This window comes from Ambystoma mexicanum, chromosome 6q, assembly GCF_040938575.1.
Source record: "Ambystoma mexicanum isolate Mex_15411 chromosome 6q, UKY_AmexF1_1, whole genome shotgun sequence".
Lineage (NCBI taxonomy): Eukaryota > Metazoa > Chordata > Amphibia > Caudata > Ambystomatidae > Ambystoma > Ambystoma mexicanum.
The window spans coordinates 1628002492-1628020580 of record NC_090937.1 but is presented as its reverse complement, the minus strand read 5'-3'; the positions used below and the strand labels follow the sequence as shown (position 1 = coordinate 1628020580).

The 18089-nt window shown below is 50.0% G+C and overlaps 4 non-coding genes across 4 annotated transcripts; all 4 read right to left on the bottom strand.

Moving 5' to 3' along the window:
* Nucleotides 1-2997: 2997 nt before the first annotated feature.
* On the bottom strand, nucleotides 2998-3069 carry TRNAG-UCC (transfer RNA glycine (anticodon UCC)). Its single transcript has one exon. It is a non-coding gene; the product is annotated as a tRNA-Gly (tRNA).
* Nucleotides 3070-5511: 2442 nt separating this feature from the next.
* On the bottom strand, nucleotides 5512-5583 carry TRNAG-UCC (transfer RNA glycine (anticodon UCC)). Its single transcript has one exon. It is a non-coding gene; the product is annotated as a tRNA-Gly (tRNA).
* A 4956-nt stretch (nucleotides 5584-10539) lies between these two features.
* TRNAG-UCC (transfer RNA glycine (anticodon UCC)) lies at nucleotides 10540-10611 on the bottom strand. Its single transcript has one exon. It is a non-coding gene; the product is annotated as a tRNA-Gly (tRNA).
* Nucleotides 10612-15567: 4956 nt separating this feature from the next.
* TRNAG-UCC (transfer RNA glycine (anticodon UCC)) lies at nucleotides 15568-15639 on the bottom strand. Its single transcript has one exon. It is a non-coding gene; the product is annotated as a tRNA-Gly (tRNA).
* Between the last annotated feature and the right edge of the window lie 2450 nt (nucleotides 15640-18089).

Here is an 18089-nt window from a genome sequence, read left to right as displayed (position 1 = left end):
TATGGGAAGGAAGGAAGGAAGGGCCAGTTTGGAAACTCAACTCAATTACCATAAATCCCCTGCTAAGGGTTATGGGAGGGAGGAATGAAGGAACTTTGCTTCAGGGAAAGGGCTGCTGCTGCTTCAGCATGTGAGGAGCGCAGCCACACGTTTCACCTTCTTCAGTATGTTGGTTTACAGGATGAGAGAGATCCTGAAACCTCACTCTAATAGGCTGAGGTGCTGTGCTCGGTGGCCTGCTGGGACCAAGGCCCGTCAGGGCAAGGCGAATAGGCCTTTGTCAGGCCTTCGTCAGGGCTTTGTCGGGGAGGGGCCAGGAGCCCTGCTCGCTTCAATCCCCTCACCGATAGACAGTTGCAGAAACTAGGATGCAAGAACCTTTCCTGGATGGGGTTTTGATTTTCACGAAAAGTGTGTCAGCTTTGCTTTCAGCATGAGTCTGATTTCCAAAAAATGCATTTTGAACAATTTAAAGATTTGATCTGCGTTGGCCGGGAATCGAACCGGGGTCAACTGCTTGGAAGGCAGCTATGCTCACCACTATACCACCAACGCCTGCCTGTCTGGGCTATCTGATGGAGCGGCCCTTAGAAATAAGAATAAGTCATTGGCTGGGAATGAAAAAAGCTTGCGTTTGACGCAGAAGCAGTTCGCATCATGAGGTCTTGCCGGTCAGCCCAACATTTCCCCGGGACCCCTTAAAAAAGGAGCTTGGTTTTAAGTTTGGTTTGATTGAACAGTACATTTTGTTGGCTGGGCTGGGACCCTCTCCTATTTAGCGCAAGAGTGGAACGAGGCAGCAAGTTCAAGGAATGACATTGCATCCAGGCACTTACAGCTCTTTGTGCCCTAATGCCATGACACAAAAACATAATTTGAAAAAAGTTAGCAGAGGATGGTTTCGATCCATCGACCTCTGGGTTATGGGCCCAGCACGCTTCCGCTGCGCCACTCTGCTGGTTGGAGAACAAGAGCTTTTCTGGGCTTTTACAGCCTACAAACCGACAACCCTAGACCCAGTTTCGAGTGAAGCGGGCAGTAGGCCTTACAAAGCCAAACAACCTGCAACCACGCACTCCCATCCCATGGCCTTTTGCAGACAGGCCTCATTTCTCTAGCTCACACCCTAACTGCCAACACCCCTTCCCCTTCTCTCTCTGTCTCTCTCTCTCTGTCTCTCTCTCTCATTCTCTCTCTCTCGCAAATAGATACTTTACTTCCCAGGTGCAACAAAACAAGCCTTCTCGAGCTGGCAGATATGGGAAGGAAGGAAGGAAGGGCCAGTTTGGAAACTCAACTCAATTACCATAAATCCCCTGCTAAGGGTTATGGGAGGGAGGAATGAAGGAACTTTGCTTCAGGGAAAGGGCTGCTGCTGCTTCAGCATGTGAGGAGCGCAGCCACACGTTTCACCTTCTTCAGTATGTTGGTTTACAGGATGAGAGAGATCCTGAAACCTCACTCTAATAGGCTGAGGTGCTGTGCTCGGTGGCCTGCTGGGACCAAGGCCCGTCAGGGCAAGGCGAATAGGCCTTTGTCAGGCCTTCGTCAGGGCTTTGTCGGGGAGGGGCCAGGAGCCCTGCTCGCTTCAATCCCCTCACCGATAGACAGTTGCAGAAACTAGGATGCAAGAACCTTTCCTGGATGGGGTTTTGATTTTCACGAAAAGTGTGTCAGCTTTGCTTTCAGCATGAGTCTGATTTCCAAAAAATGCATTTTGAACAATTTAAAGATTTGATCTGCGTTGGCAGGGAATCGAACCCAGGTCAACTGCTTGGAAGGCAGCTATGCTCACCACTATACCACCAACGCCTGCCTGTCTGGGCTATCTGATGGAGCGGCCCTTAGAAATAAGAATAAGTCATTGGCTGGGAATGAAAAAAGCTTGCGTTTGACGCAGAAGCAGTTCGCATCATGAGGTCTTGCCGGTCAGCCCAACATTTCCCCGGGACCCCTTAAAAAAGGAGCTTGGTTTTAAGTTTGGTTTGATTGAACAGTACATTTTGTTGGCTGGGCTGGGACCCTCTCCTATTTAGCGCAAGAGTGGAACGAGGCAGCAAGTTCAAGGAATGACATTGCATCCAGGCACTTACAGCTCTTTGTGCCCTAATGCCATGACACAAAAACATAATTTGAAAAAAGTTAGCAGAGGATGGTTTCGATCCATCGACCTCTGGGTTATGGGCCCAGCACGCTTCCGCTGCGCCACTCTGCTGGTTGGAGAACAAGAGCTTTTCTGGGCTTTTACAGCCTACAAACCGACAACCCTAGACCCAGTTTCGAGTGAAGCGGGCAGTAGGCCTTACAAAGCCAAACAACCTGCAACCACGCACTCCCATCCCATGGCCTTTTGCAGACAGGCCTCATTTCTCTAGCTCACACCCTAACTGCCAACACCCCTTCCCCTTCTCTCTCTGTCTCTCTCTCTCTGTCTCTCTCTCTCATTCTCTCTCTCTCGCAAATAGATACTTTACTTCCCAGGTGCAACAAAACAAGCCTTCTCGAGCTGGCAGATATGGGAAGGAAGGAAGGAAGGGCCAGTTTGGAAACTCAACTCAATTACCATAAATCCCCTGCTAAGGGTTATGGGAGGGAGGAATGAAGGAACTTTGCTTCAGGGAAAGGGCTGCTGCTGCTTCAGCATGTGAGGAGCGCAGCCACACGTTTCACCTTCTTCAGTATGTTGGTTTACAGGATGAGAGAGATCCTGAAACCTCACTCTAATAGGCTGAGGTGCTGTGCTCGGTGGCCTGCTGGGACCAAGGCCCGTCAGGGCAAGGCGAATAGGCCTTTGTCAGGCCTTCGTCAGGGCTTTGTCGGGGAGGGGCCAGGAGCCCTGCTCGCTTCAATCCCCTCACCGATAGACAGTTGCAGAAACTAGGATGCAAGAACCTTTCCTGGATGGGGTTTTGATTTTCACGAAAAGTGTGTCAGCTTTGCTTTCAGCATGAGTCTGATTTCCAAAAAATGCATTTTGAACAATTTAAAGATTTGATCTGCGTTGGCCGGGAATCGAACCCGGGTCAACTGCTTGGAAGGCAGCTATGCTCACCACTATACCACCAACGCCTGCCTGTCTGGGCTATCTGATGGAGCGGCCCTTAGAAATAAGAATAAGTCATTGGCTGGGAATGAAAAAAGCTTGCGTTTGACGCAGAAGCAGTTCGCATCATGAGGTCTTGCCGGTCAGCCCAACATTTCCCCGGGACCCCTTAAAAAAGGAGCTTGGTTTTAAGTTTGGTTTGATTGAACAGTACATTTTGTTGGCTGGGCTGGGACCCTCTCCTATTTAGCGCAAGAGTGGAACGAGGCAGCAAGTTCAAGGAATGACATTGCATCCAGGCACTTACAGCTCTTTGTGCCCTAATGCCATGACACAAAAACATAATTTGAAAAAAGTTAGCAGAGGATGGTTTCGATCCATCGACCTCTGGGTTATGGGCCCAGCACGCTTCCGCTGCGCCACTCTGCTGGTTGGAGAACAAGAGCTTTTCTGGGCTTTTACAGCCTACAAACCGACAACCCTAGACCCAGTTTCGAGTGAAGCGGGCAGTAGGCCTTACAAAGCCAAACAACCTGCAACCACGCACTCCCATCCCATGGCCTTTTGCAGACAGGCCTCATTTCTCTAGCTCACACCCTAACTGCCAACACCCCTTCCCCTTCTCTCTCTGTCTCTCTCTCTCTGTCTCTCTCTCTCATTCTCTCTCTCTCGCAAATAGATACTTTACTTCCCAGGTGCAACAAAACAAGCCTTCTCGAGCTGGCAGATATGGGAAGGAAGGAAGGAAGGGCCAGTTTGGAAACTCAACTCAATTACCATAAATCCCCTGCTAAGGGTTATGGGAGGGAGGAATGAAGGAACTTTGCTTCAGGGAAAGGGCTGCTGCTGCTTCAGCATGTGAGGAGCGCAGCCACACGTTTCACCTTCTTCAGTATGTTGGTTTACAGGATGAGAGAGATCCTGAAACCTCACTCTAATAGGCTGAGGTGCTGTGCTCGGTGGCCTGCTGGGACCAAGGCCCGTCAGGGCAAGGCGAATAGGCCTTTGTCAGGCCTTCGTCAGGGCTTTGTCGGGGAGGGGCCAGGAGCCCTGCTCGCTTCAATCCCCTCACCGATAGACAGTTGCAGAAACTAGGATGCAAGAACCTTTCCTGGATGGGGTTTTGATTTTCACGAAAAGTGTGTCAGCTTTGCTTTCAGCATGAGTCTGATTTCCAAAAAATGCATTTTGAACAATTTAAAGATTTGATCTGCGTTGGCCGGGAATAGAACCCGGGTCAACTGCTTGGAAGGCAGCTATGCTCACCACTATACCACCAACGCCTGCCTGTCTGGGCTATCTGATGGAGCGGCCCTTAGAAATAAGAATAAGTCATTGGCTGGGAATGAAAAAAGCTTGCGTTTGACGCAGAAGCAGTTCGCATCATGAGGTCTTGCCGGTCAGCCCAACATTTCCCCGGGACCCCTTAAAAAAGGAGCTTGGTTTTAAGTTTGGTTTGATTGAACAGTACATTTTGTTGGCTGGGCTGGGACCCTCTCCTATTTAGCGCAAGAGTGGAACGAGGCAGCAAGTTCAAGGAATGACATTGCATCCAGGCACTTACAGCTCTTTCTGCCCTAATGCCATGACACAAAAACATAATTTGAAAAAAGTTAGCAGAGGATGGTTTCGATCCATCGACCTCTGGGTTATGGGCCCAGCACGCTTCCGCTGCGCCACTCTGCTGGTTGGAGAACAAGAGCTTTTCTGGGCTTTTACAGCCTACAAACCGACAACCCTAGACCCAGTTTCGAGTGAAGCGGGCAGTAGGCCTTACAAAGCCAAACAACCTGCAACCACGCACTCCCATCCCATGGCCTTTTGCAGACAGGCCTCATTTCTCTAGCTCACACCCTAACTGCCAACACCCCTTCCCCTTCTCTCTCTGTCTCTCTCTCTCTGTCTCTCTCTCTCATTCTCTCTCTCTCGCAAATAGATACTTTACTTCCCAGGTGCAACAAAACAAGCCTTCTCGAGCTGGCAGATATGGGAAGGAAGGAAGGAAGGGCCAGTTTGGAAACTCAACTCAATTACCATAAATCCCCTGCTAAGGGTTATGGGAGGGAGGAATGAAGGAACTTTGCTTCAGGGAAAGGGCTGCTGCTGCTTCAGCATGTGAGGAGCGCAGCCACACGTTTCACCTTCTTCAGTATGTTGGTTTACAGGATGAGAGAGATCCTGAAACCTCACTCTAATAGGCTGAGGTGCTGTGCTCGGTGGCCTGCTGGGACCAAGGCCCGTCAGGGCAAGGCGAATAGGCCTTTGTCAGGCCTTCGTCAGGGCTTTGTCGGGGAGGGGCCAGGAGCCCTGCTCGCTTCAATCCCCTCACCGATAGACAGTTGCAGAAACTAGGATGCAAGAACCTTTCCTGGATGGGGTTTTGATTTTCACGAAAAGTGTGTCAGCTTTGCTTTCAGCATGAGTCTGATTTCCAAAAAATGCATTTTGAACAATTTAAAGATTTGATCTGCGTTGGCCGGGAATCGAACCCGGGTCAACTGCTTGGAAGGCAGCTATGCTCACCACTATACCACCAACGCCTGCCTGTCTGGGCTATCTGATGGAGCGGCCTTTAGAAATAAGAATAAGTCATTGGCTGGGAATGAAAAAAGCTTGCGTTTGACGCAGAAGCAGTTCGCATCATGAGGTCTTGCCGGTCAGCCCAACATTTCCCCGGGACCCCTTAAAAAAGGAGCTTGGTTTTAAGTTTGGTTTGATTGAACAGTGCATTTTGTTGGCTGGGCTGGGACCCTCTCCTATTTAGCGCAAGAGTGGAACGAGGCAGCAAGTTCAAGGAATGACATTGCATCCAGGCACTTACAGCTCTTTGTGCCCTAATGCCATGACACAAAAACATAATTTGAAAAAAGTTAGCAGAGGATGGTTTCGATCCATCGACCTCTGTGTTATGGGCCCAGCACGCTTCCGCTGCGCCACTCTGCTGGTTGGAGAACAAGAGCTTTTCTGGGCTTTTACAGCCTACAAACCGACAACCCTAGACCCAGTTTCGAGTGAAGCGGGCAGTAGGCCTTACAAAGCCAAACAACCTGCAACCACGCACTCCCATCCCATGGCCTTTTGCAGACAGGCCTCATTTCTCTAGCTCACACCCTAACTGCCAACACCCCTTCCCCTTCTCTCTCTGTCTCTCTCTCTCTGTCTCTCTCTCTCATTCTCTCTCTCTCGCAAATAGATACTTTACTTCCCAGGTGCAACAAAACAAGCCTTCTCGAGCTGGCAGATATGGGAAGGAAGGAAGGAAGGGCCAGTTTGGAAACTCAACTCAATTACCATAAATCCCCTGCTAAGGGTTATGGGAGGGAGGAATGAAGGAACTTTGCTTCAGGGAAAGGGCTGCTGCTGCTTCAGCATGTGAGGAGCGCAGCCACACGTTTCACCTTCTTCAGTATGTTGGTTTACAGGATGAGAGAGATCCTGAAACCTCACTCTAATAGGCTGAGGTGCTGTGCTCGGTGGCCTGCTGGGACCAAGGCCCGTCAGGGCAAGGCGAATAGGCCTTTGTCAGGCCTTCGTCAGGGCTTTGTCGGGGAGGGGCCAGGAGCCCTGCTCGCTTCAATCCCCTCACCGATAGACAGTTGCAGAAACTAGGATGCAAGAACCTTTCCTGGATGGGGTTTTGATTTTCACGAAAAGTGTGTCAGCTTTGCTTTCAGCATGAGTCTGATTTCCAAAAAATGCATTTTGAACAATTTAAAGATTTGATCTGCGTTGGCCGGGAATAGAACCCGGGTCAACTGCTTGGAAGGCAGCTATGCTCACCACTATACCACCAACGCCTGCCTGTCTGGGCTATCTGATGGAGCGGCCCTTAGAAATAAGAATAAGTCATTGGCTGGGAATGAAAAAAGCTTGCGTTTGACGCAGAAGCAGTTCGCATCATGAGGTCTTGCCGGTCAGCCCAACATTTCCCCGGGACCCCTTAAAAAAGGAGCTTGGTTTTAAGTTTGGTTTGATTGAACAGTACATTTTGTTGGCTGGGCTGGGACCCTCTCCTATTTAGCGCAAGAGTGGAACGAGGCAGCAAGTTCAAGGAATGACATTGCATCCAGGCACTTACAGCTCTTTCTGCCCTAATGCCATGACACAAAAACATAATTTGAAAAAAGTTAGCAGAGGATGGTTTCGATCCATCGACCTCTGGGTTATGGGCCCAGCACGCTTCCGCTGCGCCACTCTGCTGGTTGGAGAACAAGAGCTTTTCTGGGCTTTTACAGCCTACAAACCGACAACCCTAGACCCAGTTTCGAGTGAAGCGGGCAGTAGGCCTTACAAAGCCAAACAACCTGCAACCACGCACTCCCATCCCATGGCCTTTTGCAGACAGGCCTCATTTCTCTAGCTCACACCCTAACTGCCAACACCCCTTCCCCTTCTCTCTCTGTCTCTCTCTCTCTGTCTCTCTCTCTCATTCTCTCTCTCTCGCAAATAGATACTTTACTTCCCAGGTGCAACAAAACAAGCCTTCTCGAGCTGGCAGATATGGGAAGGAAGGAAGGAAGGGCCAGTTTGGAAACTCAACTCAATTACCATAAATCCCCTGCTAAGGGTTATGGGAGGGAGGAATGAAGGAACTTTGCTTCAGGGAAAGGGCTGCTGCTGCTTCAGCATGTGAGGAGCGCAGCCACACGTTTCACCTTCTTCAGTATGTTGGTTTACAGGATGAGAGAGATCCTGAAACCTCACTCTAATAGGCTGAGGTGCTGTGCTCGGTGGCCTGCTGGGACCAAGGCCCGTCAGGGCAAGGCGAATAGGCCTTTGTCAGGCCTTCGTCAGGGCTTTGTCGGGGAGGGGCCAGGAGCCCTGCTCGCTTCAATCCCCTCACCGATAGACAGTTGCAGAAACTAGGATGCAAGAACCTTTCCTGGATGGGGTTTTGATTTTCACGAAAAGTGTGTCAGCTTTGCTTTCAGCATGAGTCTGATTTCCAAAAAATGCATTTTGAACAATTTAAAGATTTGATCTGCGTTGGCCGGGAATAGAACCCGGGTCAACTGCTTGGAAGGCAGCTATGCTCACCACTATACCACCAACGCCTGCCTGTCTGGGCTATCTGATGGAGCGGCCCTTAGAAATAAGAATAAGTCATTGGCTGGGAATGAAAAAAGCTTGCGTTTGACGCAGAAGCAGTTCGCATCATGAGGTCTTGCCGGTCAGCCCAACATTTCCCCGGGACCCCTTAAAAAAGGAGCTTGGTTTTAAGTTTGGTTTGATTGAACAGTACATTTTGTTGGCTGGGCTGGGACCCTCTCCTATTTAGCGCAAGAGTGGAACGAGGCAGCAAGTTCAAGGAATGACATTGCATCCAGGCACTTACAGCTCTTTGTGCCCTAATGCCATGACACAAAAACATAATTTGAAAAAAGTTAGCAGAGGATGGTTTCGATCCATCGACCTCTGGGTTATGGGCCCAGCACGCTTCCGCTGCGCCACTCTGCTGGTTGGAGAACAAGAGCTTTTCTGGGCTTTTACAGCCTACAAACCGACAACCCTAGACCCAGTTTCGAGTGAAGCGGGCAGTAGGCCTTACAAAGCCAAACAACCTGCAACCACGCACTCCCATCCCATGGCCTTTTGCAGACAGGCCTCATTTCTCTAGCTCACACCCTAACTGCCAACACCCCTTCCCCTTCTCTCTCTGTCTCTCTCTCTCTGTCTCTCTCTCTCATTCTCTCTCTCTCGCAAATAGATACTTTACTTCCCAGGTGCAACAAAACAAGCCTTCTCGAGCTGGCAGATATGGGAAGGAAGGAAGGAAGGGCCAGTTTGGAAACTCAACTCAATTACCATAAATCCCCTGCTAAGGGTTATGGGAGGGAGGAATGAAGGAACTTTGCTTCAGGGAAAGGGCTGCTGCTGCTTCAGCATGTGAGGAGCGCAGCCACACGTTTCACCTTCTTCAGTATGTTGGTTTACAGGATGAGAGAGATCCTGAAACCTCACTCTAATAGGCTGAGGTGCTGTGCTCGGTGGCCTGCTGGGACCAAGGCCCGTCAGGGCAAGGCGAATAGGCCTTTGTCAGGCCTTCGTCAGGGCTTTGTCGGGGAGGGGCCAGGAGCCCTGCTCGCTTCAATCCCCTCACCGATAGACAGTTGCAGAAACTAGGATGCAAGAACCTTTCCTGGATGGGGTTTTGATTTTCACGAAAAGTGTGTCAGCTTTGCTTTCAGCATGAGTCTGATTTCCAAAAAATGCATTTTGAACAATTTAAAGATTTGATCTGCGTTGGCAGGGAATCGAACCCAGGTCAACTGCTTGGAAGGCAGCTATGCTCACCACTATACCACCAACGCCTGCCTGTCTGGGCTATCTGATGGAGCGGCCCTTAGAAATAAGAATAAGTCATTGGCTGGGAATGAAAAAAGCTTGCGTTTGACGCAGAAGCAGTTCGCATCATGAGGTCTTGCCGGTCAGCCCAACATTTCCCCGGGACCCCTTAAAAAAGGAGCTTGGTTTTAAGTTTGGTTTGATTGAACAGTACATTTTGTTGGCTGGGCTGGGACCCTCTCCTATTTAGCGCAAGAGTGGAACGAGGCAGCAAGTTCAAGGAATGACATTGCATCCAGGCACTTACAGCTCTTTGTGCCCTAATGCCATGACACAAAAACATAATTTGAAAAAAGTTAGCAGAGGATGGTTTCGATCCATCGACCTCTGGGTTATGGGCCCAGCACGCTTCCGCTGCGCCACTCTGCTGGTTGGAGAACAAGAGCTTTTCTGGGCTTTTACAGCCTACAAACCGACAACCCTAGACCCAGTTTCGAGTGAAGCGGGCAGTAGGCCTTACAAAGCCAAACAACCTGCAACCACGCACTCCCATCCCATGGCCTTTTGCAGACAGGCCTCATTTCTCTAGCTCACACCCTAACTGCCAACACCCCTTCCCCTTCTCTCTCTGTCTCTCTCTCTCTGTCTCTCTCTCTCATTCTCTCTCTCTCGCAAATAGATACTTTACTTCCCAGGTGCAACAAAACAAGCCTTCTCGAGCTGGCAGATATGGGAAGGAAGGAAGGAAGGGCCAGTTTGGAAACTCAACTCAATTACCATAAATCCCCTGCTAAGGGTTATGGGAGGGAGGAATGAAGGAACTTTGCTTCAGGGAAAGGGCTGCTGCTGCTTCAGCATGTGAGGAGCGCAGCCACACGTTTCACCTTCTTCAGTATGTTGGTTTACAGGATGAGAGAGATCCTGAAACCTCACTCTAATAGGCTGAGGTGCTGTGCTCGGTGGCCTGCTGGGACCAAGGCCCGTCAGGGCAAGGCGAATAGGCCTTTGTCAGGCCTTCGTCAGGGCTTTGTCGGGGAGGGGCCAGGAGCCCTGCTCGCTTCAATCCCCTCACCGATAGACAGTTGCAGAAACTAGGATGCAAGAACCTTTCCTGGATGGGGTTTTGATTTTCACGAAAAGTGTGTCAGCTTTGCTTTCAGCATGAGTCTGATTTCCAAAAAATGCATTTTGAACAATTTAAAGATTTGATCTGCGTTGGCCGGGAATCGAACCCGGGTCAACTGCTTGGAAGGCAGCTATGCTCACCACTATACCACCAACGCCTGCCTGTCTGGGCTATCTGATGGAGCGGCCCTTAGAAATAAGAATAAGTCATTGGCTGGGAATGAAAAAAGCTTGCGTTTGACGCAGAAGCAGTTCGCATCATGAGGTCTTGCCGGTCAGCCCAACATTTCCCCGGGACCCCTTAAAAAAGGAGCTTGGTTTTAAGTTTGGTTTGATTGAACAGTACATTTTGTTGGCTGGGCTGGGACCCTCTCCTATTTAGCGCAAGAGTGGAACGAGGCAGCAAGTTCAAGGAATGACATTGCATCCAGGCACTTACAGCTCTTTGTGCCCTAATGCCATGACACAAAAACATAATTTGAAAAAAGTTAGCAGAGGATGGTTTCGATCCATCGACCTCTGGGTTATGGGCCCAGCACGCTTCCGCTGCGCCACTCTGCTGGTTGGAGAACAAGAGCTTTTCTGGGCTTTTACAGCCTACAAACCGACAACCCTAGACCCAGTTTCGAGTGAAGCGGGCAGTAGGCCTTACAAAGCCAAACAACCTGCAACCACGCACTCCCATCCCATGGCCTTTTGCAGACAGGCCTCATTTCTCTAGCTCACACCCTAACTGCCAACACCCCTTCCCCTTCTCTCTCTGTCTCTCTCTCTCTGTCTCTCTCTCTCATTCTCTCTCTCTCGCAAATAGATACTTTACTTCCCAGGTGCAACAAAACAAGCCTTCTCGAGCTGGCAGATATGGGAAGGAAGGAAGGAAGGGCCAGTTTGGAAACTCAACTCAATTACCATAAATCCCCTGCTAAGGGTTATGGGAGGGAGGAATGAAGGAACTTTGCTTCAGGGAAAGGGCTGCTGCTGCTTCAGCATGTGAGGAGCGCAGCCACACGTTTCACCTTCTTCAGTATGTTGGTTTACAGGATGAGAGAGATCCTGAAACCTCACTCTAATAGGCTGAGGTGCTGTGCTCGGTGGCCTGCTGGGACCAAGGCCCGTCAGGGCAAGGCGAATAGGCCTTTGTCAGGCCTTCGTCAGGGCTTTGTCGGGGAGGGGCCAGGAGCCCTGCTCGCTTCAATCCCCTCACCGATAGACAGTTGCAGAAACTAGGATGCAAGAACCTTTCCTGGATGGGGTTTTGATTTTCACGAAAAGTGTGTCAGCTTTGCTTTCAGCATGAGTCTGATTTCCAAAAAATGCATTTTGAACAATTTAAAGATTTGATCTGCGTTGGCCGGGAATAGAACCCGGGTCAACTGCTTGGAAGGCAGCTATGCTCACCACTATACCACCAACGCCTGCCTGTCTGGGCTATCTGATGGAGCGGCCCTTAGAAATAAGAATAAGTCATTGGCTGGGAATGAAAAAAGCTTGCGTTTGACGCAGAAGCAGTTCGCATCATGAGGTCTTGCCGGTCAGCCCAACATTTCCCCGGGACCCCTTAAAAAAGGAGCTTGGTTTTAAGTTTGGTTTGATTGAACAGTACATTTTGTTGGCTGGGCTGGGACCCTCTCCTATTTAGCGCAAGAGTGGAACGAGGCAGCAAGTTCAAGGAATGACATTGCATCCAGGCACTTACAGCTCTTTCTGCCCTAATGCCATGACACAAAAACATAATTTGAAAAAAGTTAGCAGAGGATGGTTTCGATCCATCAACTTCTGGGTTATGGGCCCAGCACGCTTCCGCTGCGCCACTCTGCTGGTTGGAGAACAAGAGCTTTTCTGGGCTTTTACAGCCTACAAACCGACAACCCTAGACCCAGTTTCGAGTGAAGCGGGCAGTAGGCCTTACAAAGCCAAACAACCTGCAACCACGCACTCCCATCCCATGGCCTTTTGCAGACAGGCCTCATTTCTCTAGCTCACACCCTAACTGCCAACACCCCTTCCCCTTCTCTCTCTGTCTCTCTCTCTCTGTCTCTCTCTCTCATTCTCTCTCTCTCGCAAATAGATACTTTACTTCCCAGGTGCAACAAAACAAGCCTTCTCGAGCTGGCAGATATGGGAAGGAAGGAAGGAAGGGCCAGTTTGGAAACTCAACTCAATTACCATAAATCCCCTGCTAAGGGTTATGGGAGGGAGGAATGAAGGAACTTTGCTTCAGGGAAAGGGCTGCTGCTGCTTCAGCATGTGAGGAGCGCAGCCACACGTTTCACCTTCTTCAGTATGTTGGTTTACAGGATGAGAGAGATCCTGAAACCTCACTCTAATAGGCTGAGGTGCTGTGCTCGGTGGCCTGCTGGGACCAAGGCCCGTCAGGGCAAGGCGAATAGGCCTTTGTCAGGCCTTCGTCAGGGCTTTGTCGGGGAGGGGCCAGGAGCCCTGCTCGCTTCAATCCCCTCACCGATAGACAGTTGCAGAAACTAGGATGCAAGAACCTTTCCTGGATGGGGTTTTGATTTTCACGAAAAGTGTGTCAGCTTTGCTTTCAGCATGAGTCTGATTTCCAAAAAATGCATTTTGAACAATTTAAAGATTTGATCTGCGTTGGCAGGGAATCGAACCCAGGTCAACTGCTTGGAAGGCAGCTATGCTCACCACTATACCACCAACGCCTGCCTGTCTGGGCTATCTGATGTAGCGGCCCTTAGAAATAAGAATAAGTCATTGGCTGGGAATGAAAAAAGCTTGCGTTTGACGCAGAAGCAGTTCGCATCATGAGGTCTTGCCGGTCAGCCCAACATTTCCCCGGGACCCCTTAAAAAAGGAGCTTGGTTTTAAGTTTGGTTTGATTGAACAGTACATTTTGTTGGCTGGGCTGGGACCCTCTCCTATTTAGCGCAAGAGTGGAACGAGGCAGCAAGTTCAAGGAATGACATTGCATCCAGGCACTTACAGCTCTTTGTGCCCTAATGCCATGACACAAAAACATAATTTGAAAAAAGTTAGCAGAGGATGGTTTCGATCCATCGACCTCTGGGTTATGGGCCCAGCACGCTTCCGCTGCGCCACTCTGCTGGTTGGAGAACAAGAGCTTTTCTGGGCTTTTACAGCCTACAAACCGACAACCCTAGACCCAGTTTCGAGTGAAGCGGGCAGTAGGCCTTACAAAGCCAAACAACCTGCAACCACGCACTCCCATCCCATGGCCTTTTGCAGACAGGCCTCATTTCTCTAGCTCACACCCTAACTGCCAACACCCCTTCCCCTTCTCTCTCTGTCTCTCTCTCTCTGTCTCTCTCTCTCATTCTCTCTCTCTCGCAAATAGATACTTTACTTCCCAGGTGCAACAAAACAAGCCTTCTCGAGCTGGCAGATATGGGAAGGAAGGAAGGAAGGGCCAGTTTGGAAACTCAACTCAATTACCATAAATCCCCTGCTAAGGGTTATGGGAGGGAGGAATGAAGGAACTTTGCTTCAGGGAAAGGGCTGCTGCTGCTTCAGCATGTGAGGAGCGCAGCCACACGTTTCACCTTCTTCAGTATGTTGGTTTACAGGATGAGAGAGATCCTGAAACCTCACTCTAATAGGCTGAGGTGCTGTGCTCGGTGGCCTGCTGGGACCAAGGCCCGTCAGGGCAAGGCGAATAGGCCTTTGTCAGGCCTTCGTCAGGGCTTTGTCGGGGAGGGGCCAGGAGCCCTGCTCGCTTCAATCCCCTCACCGATAGACAGTTGCAGAAACTAGGATGCAAGAACCTTTCCTGGATGGGGTTTTGATTTTCACGAAAAGTGTGTCAGCTTTGCTTTCAGCATGAGTCTGATTTCCAAAAAATGCATTTTGAACCATTTAAAGATTTGATCTGCGTTGGCAGGGAATCGAACCCAGGTCAACTGCTTGGAAGGCAGCTATGCTCACCACTATACCACCAACGCCTGCCTGTCTGGGCTATCTGATGGAGCGGCCCTTAGAAATAAGAATAAGTCATTGGCTGGGAATGAAAAAAGCTTGCGTTTGACGCAGAAGCAGTTCGCATCATGAGGTCTTGCCGGTCAGCCCAACATTTCCCCGGGACCCCTTAAAAAAGGAGCTTGGTTTTAAGTTTGGTTTGATTGAACAGTACATTTTGTTGGCTGGGCTGGGACCCTCTCCTATTTAGCGCAAGAGTGGAACGAGGCAGCAAGTTCAAGGAATGACATTGCATCCAGGCACTTACAGCTCTTTGTGCCCTAATGCCATGACACAAAAACATAATTTGAAAAAAGTTAGCAGAGGATGGTTTCGATCCATCGACCTCTGGGTTATGGGCCCAGCACGCTTCCGCTGCGCCACTCTGCTGGTTGGAGAACAAGAGCTTTTCTGGGCTTTTACAGCCTACAAACCGACAACCCTAGACCCAGTTTCGAGTGAAGCGGGCAGTAGGCCTTACAAAGCCAAACAACCTGCAACCACGCACTCCCATCCCATGGCCTTTTGCAGACAGGCCTCATTTCTCTAGCTCACACCCTAACTGCCAACACCCCTTCCCCTTCTCTCTCTGTCTCTCTCTCTCTGTCTCTCTCTCTCATTCTCTCTCTCTCGCAAATAGATACTTTACTTCCCAGGTGCAACAAAACAAGCCTTCTCGAGCTGGCAGATATGGGAAGGAAGGAAGGAAGGGCCAGTTTGGAAACTCAACTCAATTACCATAAATCCCCTGCTAAGGGTTATGGGAGGGAGGAATGAAGGAACTTTGCTTCAGGGAAAGGGCTGCTGCTGCTTCAGCATGTGAGGAGCGCAGCCACACGTTTCACCTTCTTCAGTATGTTGGTTTACAGGATGAGAGAGATCCTGAAACCTCACTCTAATAGGCTGAGGTGCTGTGCTCGGTGGCCTGCTGGGACCAAGGCCCGTCAGGGCAAGGCGAATAGGCCTTTGTCAGGCCTTCGTCAGGGCTTTGTCGGGGAGGGGCCAGGAGCCCTGCTCGCTTCAATCCCCTCACCGATAGACAGTTGCAGAAACTAGGATGCAAGAACCTTTCCTGGATGGGGTTTTGATTTTCACGAAAAGTGTGTCAGCTTTGCTTTCAGCATGAGTCTGATTTCCAAAAAATGCATTTTGAACAATTTAAAGATTTGATCTGCGTTGGCCGGGAATCGAACCCGGGTCAACTGCTTGGAAGGCAGCTATGCTCACCACTATACCACCAACGCCTGCCTGTCTGGGCTATCTGATGGAGCGGCCCTTAGAAATAAGAATAAGTCATTGGCTGGGAATGAAAAAAGCTTGCGTTTGACGCAGAAGCAGTTCGCATCATGAGGTCTTGCCGGTCAGCCCAACATTTCCCCGGGACCCCTTAAAAAAGGAGCTTGGTTTTAAGTTTGGTTTGATTGAACAGTACATTTTGTTGGCTGGGCTGGGACCCTCTCCTATTTAGCGCAAGAGTGGAACGAGGCAGCAAGTTCAAGGAATGACATTGCATCCAGGCACTTACAGCTCTTTGTGCCCTAATGCCATGACACAAAAACATAATTTGAAAAAAGTTAGCAGAGGATGGTTTCGATCCATCGACCTCTGGGTTATGGGCCCAGCACGCTTCCGCTGCGCCACTCTGCTGGTTGGAGAACAAGAGCTTTTCTGGGCTTTTACAGCCTACAAACCGACAACCCTAGACCCAGTTTCGAGTGAAGCGGGCAGTAGGCCTTACAAAGCCAAACAACCTGCAACCACGCACTCCCATCCCATGGCCTTTTGCAGACAGGCCTCATTTCTCTAGCTCACACCCTAACTGCCAACACCCCTTCCCCTTCTCTCTCTGTCTCTCTCTCTCTGTCTCTCTCTCTCATTCTCTCTCTCTCGCAAATAGATACTTTACTTCCCAGGTGCAACAAAACAAGCCTTCTCGAGCTGGCAGATATGGGAAGGAAGGAAGGAAGGGCCAGTTTGGAAACTCAACTCAATTACCATAAATCCCCTGCTAAGGGTTATGGGAGGGAGGAATGAAGGAACTTTGCTTCAGGGAAAGGGCTGCTGCTGCTTCAGCATGTGAGGAGCGCAGCCACACGTTTCACCTTCTTCAGTATGTTGGTTTACAGGATGAGAGAGATCCTGAAACCTCACTCTAATAGGCTGAGGTGCTGTGCTCGGTGGCCTGCTGGGACCAAGGCCCGTCAGGGCAAGGCGAATAGGCCTTTGTCAGGCCTTCGTCAGGGCTTTGTCGGGGAGGGGCCAGGAGCCCTGCTCGCTTCAATCCCCTCACCGATAGACAGTTGCAGAAACTAGGATGCAAGAACCTTTCCTGGATGGGGTTTTGATTTTCACGAAAAGTGTGTCAGCTTTGCTTTCAGCATGAGTCTGATTTCCAAAAAATGCATTTTGAACAATTTAAAGATTTGATCTGCGTTGGCCGGGAATAGAACCCGGGTCAACTGCTTGGAAGGCAGCTATGCTCACCACTATACCACCAACGCCTGCCTGTCTGGGCTATCTGATGGAGCGGCCCTTAGAAATAAGAATAAGTCATTGGCTGGGAATGAAAAAAGCTTGCGTTTGACGCAGAAGCAGTTCGCATCATGAGGTCTTGCCGGTCAGCCCAACATTTCCCCGGGACCCCTTAAAAAAGGAGCTTGGTTTTAAGTTTGGTTTGATTGAACAGTACATTTTGTTGGCTGGGCTGGGACCCTCTCCTATTTAGCGCAAGAGTGGAACGAGGCAGCAAGTTCAAGGAATGACATTGCATCCAGGCACTTACAGCTCTTTCTGCCCTAATGCCATGACACAAAAACATAATTTGAAAAAAGTTAGCAGAGGATGGTTTCGATCCATCAACTTCTGGGTTATGGGCCCAGCACGCTTCCGCTGCGCCACTCTGCTGGTTGGAGAACAAGAGCTTTTCTGGGCTTTTACAGCCTACAAACCGACAACCCTAGACCCAGTTTCGAGTGAAGCGGGCAGTAGGCCTTACAAAGCCAAACAACCTGCAACCACGCACTCCCATCCCATGGCCTTTTGCAGACAGGCCTCATTTCTCTAGCTCACACCCTAACTGCCAACACCCCTTCCCCTTCTCTCTCTGTCTCTCTCTCTCTGTCTCTCTCTCTCATTCTCTCTCTCTCGCAAATAGATACTTTACTTCCCAGGTGCAACAAAACAAGCCTTCTCGAGCTGGCAGATATGGGAAGGAAGGAAGGAAGGGCCAGTTTGGAAACTCAACTCAATTACCATAAATCCCCTGCTAAGGGTTATGGGAGGGAGGAATGAAGGAACTTTGCTTCAGGGAAAGGGCTGCTGCTGCTTCAGCATGTGAGGAGCGCAGCCACACGTTTCACCTTCTTCAGTATGTTGGTTTACAGGATGAGAGAGATCCTGAAACCTCACTCTAATAGGCTGAGGTGCTGTGCTCGGTGGCCTGCTGGGACCAAGGCCCGTCAGGGCAAGGCGAATAGGCCTTTGTCAGGCCTTCGTCAGGGCTTTGTCGGGGAGGGGCCAGGAGCCCTGCTCGCTTCAATCCCCTCACCGATAGACAGTTGCAGAAACTAGGATGCAAGAACCTTTCCTGGATGGGGTTTTGATTTTCACGAAAAGTGTGTCAGCTTTGCTTTCAGCATGAGTCTGATTTCCAAAAAATGCATTTTGAACAATTTAAAGATTTGATCTGCGTTGG